Here is an 11179-nt window from a genome sequence, read left to right as displayed (position 1 = left end):
TGTCTTTCTATGCAAAACTTTTCTCAAGGGCTCTTGCTGTGCTCCCTCCATTTGCTCAAGGCATGCTGCATTCTGGCCTCCTGCATTGCCGCAGACACTCTTGCTAAATTATTCAAGCAGGAAACCATTTCTAAAACTTTAAAACATACATTTCTAATTCTCTGTCCTAGCTTCACATGGTGAGACCACTCTCCAGGTGCTTACAGCAGTCACTGAAGCTCTGACCAACGTGCTTTTGCAGCACCCGTGTGCAGCTGTGATCTGGCTCATACCACTCATGAAGTGGGTCTTGTTGCTAAATGCAAACATCTATCTCCCTATGCACACACCCTACAGATGGGTCAGGAACCTGTTACTCCCAGTAAAAGGAAGGAATATCAAACTGCCCTTCCTAACTATAACAACTGGGATATCTGATATGGCTGTAGTGTACATGTATAGCATAGACATACTGCCTCTGTGTAGAGCAGGAATTTGAGCACGAAGGTAAAATCAGTATTACAAGTGGTTATGGAACTTCAACTTCGTATTTTCTGTTGCAATAATTTGTGTTTTCCACAAAGTTTGCTGACATTCAGGTATTTCATAATGACTGATAAGGCACTGCTAAATTATTTAGCTTTTTCTCTTTTTAATACTTCAATAACTCTGTGTGTACTTTTTTGGCCTAGAGTGCGAACATTTCAAAGATGGGAAGGTGTTCTTTCTCCATTTTTCATTCTTTTTCTACATTCTGATGCAATTGATTACAGCAGATGTAAACAGATTCAAAGTTATTGCATGAGTGACTACATCAAACTTCTAATAGCTCCCTATGTGCCTTGTTTAGAAGTTTCACAAAAACATGCTAGGTGGCAAAGTGAAGTGCTCTGGGCATTTAGTACTTGGCACCGAAACCCTGGTGTCATATTCTCTGTGGAGGGAAGCCAGTAGGGAATGTATACCAAGCAGACAAACTGGAAGCAAGAAAACTTTTCTCTCAAACTTCAGCATTCTATTTAATTCTATTCCATTTAGCATTCTATTTCATCTTGTTTGAAGTGCAGTAATTGGTCCCCGGGGCAGGCTTGGTGCCCAAGTCTGGGCAAGGCCCGGGTGAGAAGCCTTAGAGGTCTGGCTCTGTGCAGCATGAGGACAGGGCTGGCCAAAGGATGAGAAAGGGATGGAGATAGGGCTGCAGTTGCCATAGCTGTCCACTAAATAATCATTAGGCAAGAATCATAGAATGATAGAATGGCTTGGGTTGGAAGGGACCTTAAAGATCATCTAGTTTCAACCCCTCTGCCATAGCCAGGGATGCCTCCCACTAGATCAGGTTGGTCAGGACCTCATCTAACCTGGTCTTGAACACCTCCAGGGATGGGACATCCACAGCTTCTCTGGGCAACCTGTGCCAGTGCCTCACCACCCTCTGAGTGAAGAACTTCTTCCTAACATCCAATCTAAATCTCCCCTCTTTCAGTTTAAAACCATTCCCCCTTGTCCTATCATTATCTACACGAGTAAAGAGTCCCCCTCCATCCTTTCTATAAGAACCCTTTAAGTATTGAAAGGCTGCAATGAGGTCTCCCCAGAGCCTTCTCTTCTCCAGACTGAACATCCCCAGCTCTTTCAGCCTTTCCTCATAGGAGAGGTTCTCCAGCCCTCTGATCATCTTTGTGGCCCTCCTCTGGACGCATTATAACAGGTTGACATCTTTCTTGTACTGGGGGCCCCAAACCTGGACACAGGACTCCAAATGGGGTCTCACAAGGGCAGAGCAGAGGGGGACAATCACCTCCCTTGACCTGCTGCCCACGCCTCTCTTGATGCAGCCCCGGATACGGTTGGCCTTCTGGGCTGCAAGCACACGCTGCTGGCTCATGTTGAGCTTCTCATCTACCAGAACCCCCCAAATGCCTCTCTGCAGGGTTGCTCTCAATAGGTTCTTCTCCCAGTCTATATTCATGCCTGGGATTGCTCCATCTCAGGTGCAGCACCCTGCACTTGGACTTGTTGAACCTCATTCGGTTCACGTGGGCCCACTTCTCCAGCTTATCCAAGTCCCTTTGGATGGCATCCCTTCCTTCTGTTGTATTAACTGCACCACTCCGCTTTGTGTCATCTGCAAACTTGCTGAGGGTGCACTCAATCCCATCATCTATGTCATTGATGAAGATATTGAAAAGCACCGATCCCAAGACAGACCCCTGAGGAACGCTGCTTGTCACTGGCCTCCACCTGGACAAAGAGCCATTGACCACTACTCTCTAGGTGCAACCTCCAAGCCAATTCCTTATCCACTGAATAGTCCACCCTTCAAATTCATATCTCTCCAACTTAGAAATCAGAATGTCACGTGGGACCGTGTCAAAAGCCTTACAGAAGTCCAGGTAGATGACATCACTTGGTCTTCCTTTGTCAACTGATGCTGTCACTCCATCACAGAAGGCCACCAGATTGGTCAGGCATGATTTGCCCTTCGTGAAGCCATGCTGGCTGTCTCAGATAACCTCCTTGCTTGTCTTGCACGTGCCTTAACATTGCTTCCAGGCGGATCTGTTCCATGATCTTGCCAGGCACAAAGGTGAGGCTCACTGGTCTGTAGTTCTCCAGATTTTCCTTTCTACCCTTTTCAAAAATGGGAGTGATGTTTCCCTTTTCCAGTCACTGGGGACTTCACCTGACTGCCATGACTTTTCAAACATAATGGAGAGTGGCTTGGCAGCTACATCAACCAATTCCCTCGGAACCCTGAGATGGATGTCATCAGACCCCATAGACTTGTAGCTGTTCAGTTGCATCAAGAGGTCCCGAACCTGTTCTTCGCTTACAGTGGGAGGGACTGTGCTCCCCCAGCCCCCGCCTAGAGGTTCAGAGCCTTAAGAGGTGTGGGAAGCCTGATTGGCAGTGAAAACCGAGGCAAAGAAGTTGTGAAGTACCTCAGCCTTCTCCATGTCTGTTGTTACCAGTCCTCCATCTACATTTTTCAGAGGTGGTACACTCTCCTTAGTCTTTCTTTTCTGGCCAGTGTACTTGTAGAATCCTTTCTTGTTATTTTTTTGCATCCCTTGCCATGTTTAGCTCTGTCAGTGCCTTGGCTTTCCTGAACCCATCCCTGCACATCCGGACAGCGTTTCTGTACTCTTCCCAGGGCACATGGCCCTGTTTCCACTACCTGTGCAGTTCCTTTTTTTGCCTAAGTTTGACCAGAAGGTCATTGCTCAGCCATAACAGTTTCCTGCCTTCCCTGGTTGATTTATTGCACATGCGGACGGAGAGCTCTTGCGCTCTAAGAAAAATATCCTTAAAGAGTTGCCAGCTCTGACCAGGTCCTCTTTCCCTAAGGACAGTATCGCACGGGATCTCATCCACTAATTCTTTGAATAACTGGAAGTTTGCTCTTCTAAAGTTGAGGGTCCTGACTTTGCCCTTTGCCAGGCCCACATCCCTCAAGATCACAAACTCAACCAGGGCATGGTCACTGCAACCCAAACTGCCTCCAATCTTAACCTCTTTAATGAGGTCATCCACACTGGTGAGCACCAAGTCCATAAACGCTTCTCCTCTGGTTGGTTTGTCTAATACTTGGACTAGGAAGTTGTCCTCAATGCACTCTAGGAGTCTCCTGGATTGCTTACTACCTGATGTGTAGCTTTCCCGGCAGATATCTGGGTGATTGAAATCCCCCAGCAGGATGAGAGCCCATGAGCATGATGCTTCTTGTAGTTGGAGCAAGAAGGCTTCATCAAAAGGCTCCCTTTGAACGCTGCTCATTAGTCACAGGACAGCCTTTCCCTATCCCTTTCCTAGTGCAAGCTGGCCAGGAAGAAAAGCTGACCCTGGGGCTGGTGACAGGGCCCTGTGAAGTTGTTACACCTCCCCCAAACCCTGCAACGCAGGGATGATGCCACAGGTTAACAAGTCACTTTACATTGCCTGATCCATTTATGCAAACTCTCAGCCCCTGGCAAACACAAGTAAATCAAGTCAGCTTTGGCCCTCTTTATAGATGGATTATGTAGGTGCAACCATTACTGACTTTTTTATTTTTCCCACAAAGTAAATACTATTGGTCAATTAAATGGAATGAAAATCATAGAACCATTTAGCATGAAAAAGAGCTCTAAGAACATCAAGTCCATCCATTAACCTAGCAGTTCTAAGTCTACCGCTAAACCATGTCCATAAGCACCACATCTACACATCTTTTAAATAGCCGCAGGGATGGCGGCTCAACCACTTCCCTGGGCAGCCTGTTCCAAAGCTTCGCATCCCTTTCAGTGAAGAATATTTTCCGAATACCCTCTGATCCAACTTGAGGCCATTTCCTCTTGTCCTGCTGCTTGTTGCTTGGGTGAAGAGACCAACACCCCCACCTCACTACACAGTATCAAACCAGTCATGCCTGTTCCCTGCTACAGAGTAGCTTGAGGCACTGCAGTTTTCTTCAGAAAATTAATAAATAAATGCAAGTCTTAGAAACAAATGTCACACTGTATTCCATTACCACTTTCAGAAGATACAGTGTGAGGCTTTTGTCCTATCTTGGGCAGACCGAACTGGAAATGCCAGATTTTCCTTATTCTTGCTTATGGACTGGTCTAGTTAGCAGAGTATTCCAGGCAATTTATCTGAAAAAAAAAAATATATATATATATATATATACACACACACATATACTTCTTGAAGGAAACTCAACTCTTTACTGGAAAAAAAGCAATGAGAGAAATCTGAAATAATGTTCTTACAAAACCTGATAATAATTTAATTTCAGAGGTCAGACTTACGCTAGTGGGAAAGAGGTCCAACCCTGCTCAGATCAGGACCCATTAGCACAGGTTGCTCAGGGCTGTGGGCAGGTGAGGGCTGAGTATCTCCAAGTACAAAGAGTCCATAGCTTCTCAGGGCTTAGATATAGTGCTTGAAGGATTTTTCTTCCCAGAGGGGGATGTCTCTCATTACAACTCGGGCCTGTTGCCCCTTCTCATCACAATGCACCTGTGAGAAGAATCTGTCCCCATCATCTCTTCCTGCTCGCATTAGGCAGCTGCAGACTGCAATGAGGTCTCCCCTTCACCTTCTGCTCTTCAGGCTGAACAAATCGAACTGTCAGCATCTCTGCATACATCCTGTGCTCCAGCCCCAGAGCCTCCACAGAAACCACTGGGCAATGTATGGCAATGACTGACTCGTACAAGGGAGCTGGAAGTTTGGTATGCTCAATTGTGTCGATGCTATAGTAAAAGAAGGCATTTTCCTATAATCTCTGTCAAATAAGTCTGAGTGCTAAAACTGTGGTATTTATAAGAAAATCATGAAGAATATTGCCCATGGAGCTTTCTAAACAGGGATATTCAGGGGAAAAAGAGAACACAATGCTGAGCCAGTTTGTATTAAAACTATTGGAACTACTGTTTGGATGACATCTGGCAGAGCAGTTTTAGCACCATCAAAACTACATCAGTAATAGTCCAAATCACTGAGGAAAAAACAAACAAACAAACAAAAAGAGAGCACAAGCCTGCTGCAGACAACAGGAAGAAACATTGCCATCAACAAAGCACTGAGCTCCTCAATCAGACATGACCACAGAAAGGCTGGGCAAATGGAGTTGCCCAGCCAATAGAAGTGTGTTTAAAAAAAAAAAAAAAGAAGAAAAAAAAAAAAAGACAGGAAGAAAAAACAGGAAGAAAAATGCATTCAGCTTGCATATGTCAAAGCAATAGTGATATCAGTGAAAGCAGTGGTATAAAATTATCTGGATCATCAGGTTCAGAGAATGGTGATTAACAAGTCATTCTCTGCCTGGATACCAGTGACAAGTAGAGCATCGCAGGTATCTGTCCACCTCACCTGTATTGTTTAGCATCTTCATTAGTTATATGGAAGAGATGGCACTCTTGTCAAATTTGCAGGTGACACCAAATCGAGGGTGTGTATGTTCAAGGGTTTCCTTCCAGAGGGACCTGGGCAGGCTGGAGGCCTGCTGGAGGCCAACAAGAACCTCATGAAATTCGACAAGAACAACTGCTAAGTTCTATGCCTGGAAAGACAGAGCACCTGGCAACAAGACAGGCTGGGGATGCCTGGCCACGTAACAGCTCTGTGGAAAAGGCCCTAGGAGCCTTTGTTGGACAGTGAGCTGGATACGATGCAGCAGTTTGCCCTGGCAGCAAAGGTGGCCAAGAGCATTCTGGGCTGTGTGAACTGAAGCAAAGAAAGTAGAATGAGGCAAGTGGTTATGCCCCTCTATTTGGTACTCCTGAAACCATATCCAGATACTGGATCCAGTGCTGGGCTCCCCAGAACAATATGTCAACAAACTGGAGGAAAGTTTCAGTAGAGAGCCACCAAGATGACCAGGACTGGAGCACTTGCCTTGTGAGCAGAGGCTGAGGGAGCTAGGCTTGTTCAGCCTGCAGAAGAAATGGCTTCGGTGTGTATCAGCTAGCAGCCTTACTGTACGTATGGGAAGGATATCAAGAAAATAATGCCAGGCTCTTCACAATGGGCTTGGAGAGAGGAAGAGAGGCAGTAGGCAAAAGTCAGGCAACAGGCAAAGATATTTCAAGTTCAATATACTTCCTTCTGAATGGATGTAAGGAACAACAGTGACTCTGAAGCTTGTGAGGTAGTTGATCAGGGTCTCAGAGAGGCTGTGGCATCTCTGTCTTCAGGCAGTTTCCAGGCCTGATTGGATACAGCCCAGAGCAGCCTTGTCTGACCATGGAGCTGGTTGTGTTTTAGGCAGTGGTTGGACCGTGCAGGCAGATTACTGCCACCTGGAACAACATCATGAATTGCATTGTTTTCCTTGGCTCTGTGTCCAAAGGAAACATTTGTGTCCAGGTGCAGTCCATTAAAAGTGAGTAGGCACTACAGCTATAGTGAGCTGTGGTATAAGCGATGGTGGTTTTTGCTTGAGAAAGAATTCTTAAGCTGGTAAAGATACATCTGTCAAAGCAAACAGGGAAACATAGAGAAGTTCACGATTTTTTACAATAGTGTATTTGTTTTTTGAAAAGCTCAGCCATTACAATTGGACAAGTTAAGGGCTCTGCACCCAGTTGAGTCTGATCTCCAGAACTGCTTAGTACTCACAGGATCTGAGCCCAAACCTCGTGGTTACACAACCCAAGGATAGATTTGATATGCCTTGGTAGAGCAGAGGAGGATACAATTTTGAAGTTTCTCCTCATAAAGTCTGCCCTGAAGAAATAACTACAAAAAAATGGACATGGATTGCCAGAAATTGATACCAAGTTTCTGGCATCTGACAAGATTTCAGTATATTTTAATATTTCTGCCAAGTGTTGATGGTCTCAGCAAAGCCTTATTTCAAATATCAGTGTGGGAGGCGGTTTCTCCAAGTGCTGCCAACATGTGTCCTCATCTAGAAACCTGAGAGAGTAGCCAGGTTACACGGGAATACCATGCCACTGAATTTCTGTGTGGAACAAGGAAATATTCATCATTGCCACAGGAGAAAGGCAAAATTTTTTAAAGTCTAAGCAAATGACTGTGTCAAAAAGTCCTTTTGTCATGGTGCTTCTACCCTGTCAGCCCAGCTTCCCTGAAAATGCTCTCTCAGACAGGGCCTGGCTGAGCTGCCCTTGGCACAGCCTGGAGCAGCATGTGGGGTCAAAGTGAGTCCTGTGTCAGGAGGGCTTCATCCCAATGGCTCAGATCCCACTTGTGTAGGCTGACTGGGGTATGTGTCTCTGCTCCTTGCCAATGAACAAGAACTACCTCTGCAAGCCTCTCCCCCAGGGTCCTCATGAGGTTAAAAGCAGCTCCTCTGCTCACAAGCCTAGCGGACACAGAGGCCCTTCCTCATGCAGGTAAGATGCTGTGGGCAGCACTCATGAACATTGCTAGTTTTCCTCTTGTAGCAAGCACTGGATGTCTGCCAGAGTTTGCTGTTGGACATGGAGGTAAGGGAGTGCAGGAAGGGCAGGCCCACTGCCCATGGTGGGGACAGCAGTCCTGTTTATGGTGGGATGCTCTTAGGGGTCTTACTCATGGTGGGACCACCTCAGGGGATCCTGTCAGCACACGGTATGGCACCCAGGGCTCCTAGGTGTTCCAGGCATGCAAGCAGGCTGTGGCTGCTAGTGATGCCTCAAGCAAAATAATCCAGTCTTTTTCAGAATAAATTAGTCCTGCATTATTGCTGGCTTCCTTAGTTCAGCCATCACCTCAAACTGGTCCTGGACCATACCCAAGTTTCAGGATTCTACCTCCCATGGCTACTTGCTCCAGGCTATCTGGTCTGCTCAGCTTGGTGCAAATGGGCCTTGATAGCTTGGAGAAGAAAGCCACATCCTCCTCCAGGAGCAGCTAGCTTCCTTGGGTGGGCACACAGCATATTTGGCTTCCTGTAGGAGGTAGGGTGACACATTGCACCCCAAAATGCTGGATCTATGTAGAAGTGCACTGAGGTGATGTAAAGCACCTTCTTTAGGCATTGCACTAGTGGTAAGTTGGGTCTCAAACCAGTGCATCGCTATCACACCAATCAACAGTGCCTTCCTCCACCTACGGGGAGCGAGAGAAACCAACTGCCTCCCCAGCACTAACAGCACCAGTGCTCACTCTCTGCTCACCCATCCAGCCTTTTGGGGCCGGTCAGCAGTGGACAGTGGTGTAGCTTTACTGGGAAACAGTTGGAGGTCATTAGTGACCCTGAGAAATCTTTTTCGGTGCAAGTGAGAGGGTAAGGAAAGGAGCTGGTGCAAGGTGGAGACTTTCAAGGCTCAATCCTGTGCAGTGTGAGGGAGGACGGAAGATTTTCCTACCATGTTTCCATTTCATTGTGTACAGGATGTCTGAGGACAAAAGATTTAAATCAGGCATTTCTTGTCATGTGGCTGTGTCACTGACTGCTACATTGCTCCATACGATGGTGAAAGATTAGGTTCAGCTTCTGTGAAGCTTCTGTGTCTGCACTGTAGTCCTGTGCCTTCACACCTAATCCAGTCTAAATTTGTCAGCATGGGGAGTACATCATGGGCAGGTCTCCAGCCCTCTCTCACTCCTGCAGCAGAACTAACAATTCCCCGCGGCTGCTGGAAATACCATGACTGACATATCATCACTGTGTACTTGCATCGACCCAAGGGCTCATTGACATCATGTGATGGGCTCACTCACCTCTTTCTCACCTACTCTTATTTTCAAGGGTTGAGCTCAGAACATAAACAGATGACTAGCCCTTACATACCTAATCTCCTACTTTGAATTTATTCTTATTTTTAGCACTCCTTGACATTCCCCTGTCCCTCCTGTGTAACAGGGAGGTCCCCACCTTAACTGGAGCCATCTCCACTATAATTTGTCAGTAGACTCCTGCTGCTGGCTAGCAGGTCAGTAGTAAAAGCACCTGACAAGGTCCTTAGCAGAGCATGCACTCACACCTGTACCACGGAGGCATCTATGGCCTACCAAAACTAACTGCCTCAGTGCTGTGAATGTTCATGCATACATAGTTTTGAACTTGTACAGAGAAATGTGCACATTATGCAGCTTTGCAGACAGGAACAAATGGAGACAGGAGATGTTTCCAGGGGAACACTGCTATGTGCTGTTCCAGCTCTTGTCTCTCTCAGGAACATGATACTGGTTGCTTTCAGGACCAAAGCAACACTGGGCCAAACAAGCTGTGCTATTCTTGCATCAAAATCCATATTGCTTTGGCTGTGGACTGACTTGAAGGAAGAGATCATTCCTAATTTCCAGAATAATGGATGATATAGTCCTTATGTACCAGTCAAACATATGCAGAAATAGTAATTAAAACAACAACAAAAACACTGTTAAAGAATACAGTGACTTTGGACACTGCTGGAGAGCTTGACCAAGCAGTTGCATCTCAGCGTTGCAGCACCCACACTCAAGATGGAGTATCAAGTTTTTATGTCATTGGATGTGCTAATATGGATGTGTACAGACTTTTCAGGACAGATAGGCAGGGTAGGCAGAGCTGGAGTAGCCCTCTATATGAGGGAAGGTCTTGATTTTATGGAGCTTACTTATGGTGATGAAAGGGTTGAATGCCTTTGGGTAAGTCAGGAGAAAGGTCGACAAGGGAGCTATTGTGGTAGAAGGATGCTATAGACCACCCAACCAGGATGAAATATTTTATAAGCAACTAGGAGAAGTGTTGCAATTGCTAACACTCATTCCCATGGGAGACTTCAACTTTAAGCGCAGGAAGTTCTGGCTGAATATGAGAGGGCACTTCGTTACTGTGAGGGTGACAGCACTGGAACAGATTGCCCAGAGAGGTTGTGCAGTCTCCTTCTCTGGAGGTATTCAAAACTCGCCTGGATACCGTCCTGCGCAATGTGCTCCAGGTGATCCTGCTCGGCAGGAGGGTTGGACTAGATGATCTTCAAAGGTCCCTTCCAACCTCAGCCATTCTGTGATTCTGTGATTCCCAGTTGTCTGCTGGAAATACAATACAGTGGAGAAGAAACAGACTAAGAGATTCCTGGAATGTGTGGCGGTAACTTCCTGACACAGGTGGTGAGAGAACTGACTTGGGAAGATGTCCTACTAGACCTGTTGTTTACAGGGAAGGTCTTGTGGTTGATGTGTTGGTTGGAGGCTCTCTTGGGCATAGCGATCTCAAGATAATAGAGTTCTTGATCCTTTGGGAATCAAGGAGGGCAGTCTCATTCTCACGGCTTGGACAGATGTACTGTTTGCTGTGTAGAAAACTATCTGGATGGCTGGGAGTAATGGAAGTAATGCTTAGGGACACGGTTTATAGGTGGAGTTGGTAGTGTTAGGTGATGCTTGGGCTTGATAATATTAAGGGTCTTTTCCAACTTAAATGATTCCATGATTATGGTGAATTAACCTTTTGACTGAAAGTTTTCCTCTCAGTATTAAAATTAGAACCAAAAAAATAGAGAGTAACAGAAATGAAACAGAACTAAAAATAGTAAACTTCACCATGGAAACATTAAAGCTCTTAGTCTGCTTAGCACATTGAAACAAACACTAAGACTGATCACAGTGTGCAAGTGTAGAAACAAGGAGAAAATACTATCACAATAGAGACTACCTAATCTGGAAGAGAAAGACCTGAAAAGCATAAATGGGACAGAGCTGACATTCCAGCAATTCCATCAGAAAAAAAAAAATGCACAAAAAATTTAGCAATGTTTTTAATTTCTTAGAGAGCCTAAGG

Source organism: Anser cygnoides, chromosome 1 (assembly GCF_040182565.1).
Source record: "Anser cygnoides isolate HZ-2024a breed goose chromosome 1, Taihu_goose_T2T_genome, whole genome shotgun sequence".
NCBI classification, from domain to species: domain Eukaryota; kingdom Metazoa; phylum Chordata; class Aves; order Anseriformes; family Anatidae; genus Anser; species Anser cygnoides.
The sequence above is the reverse complement of the archived record's forward strand: the minus strand, read 5'-3'. Positions refer to the sequence as shown.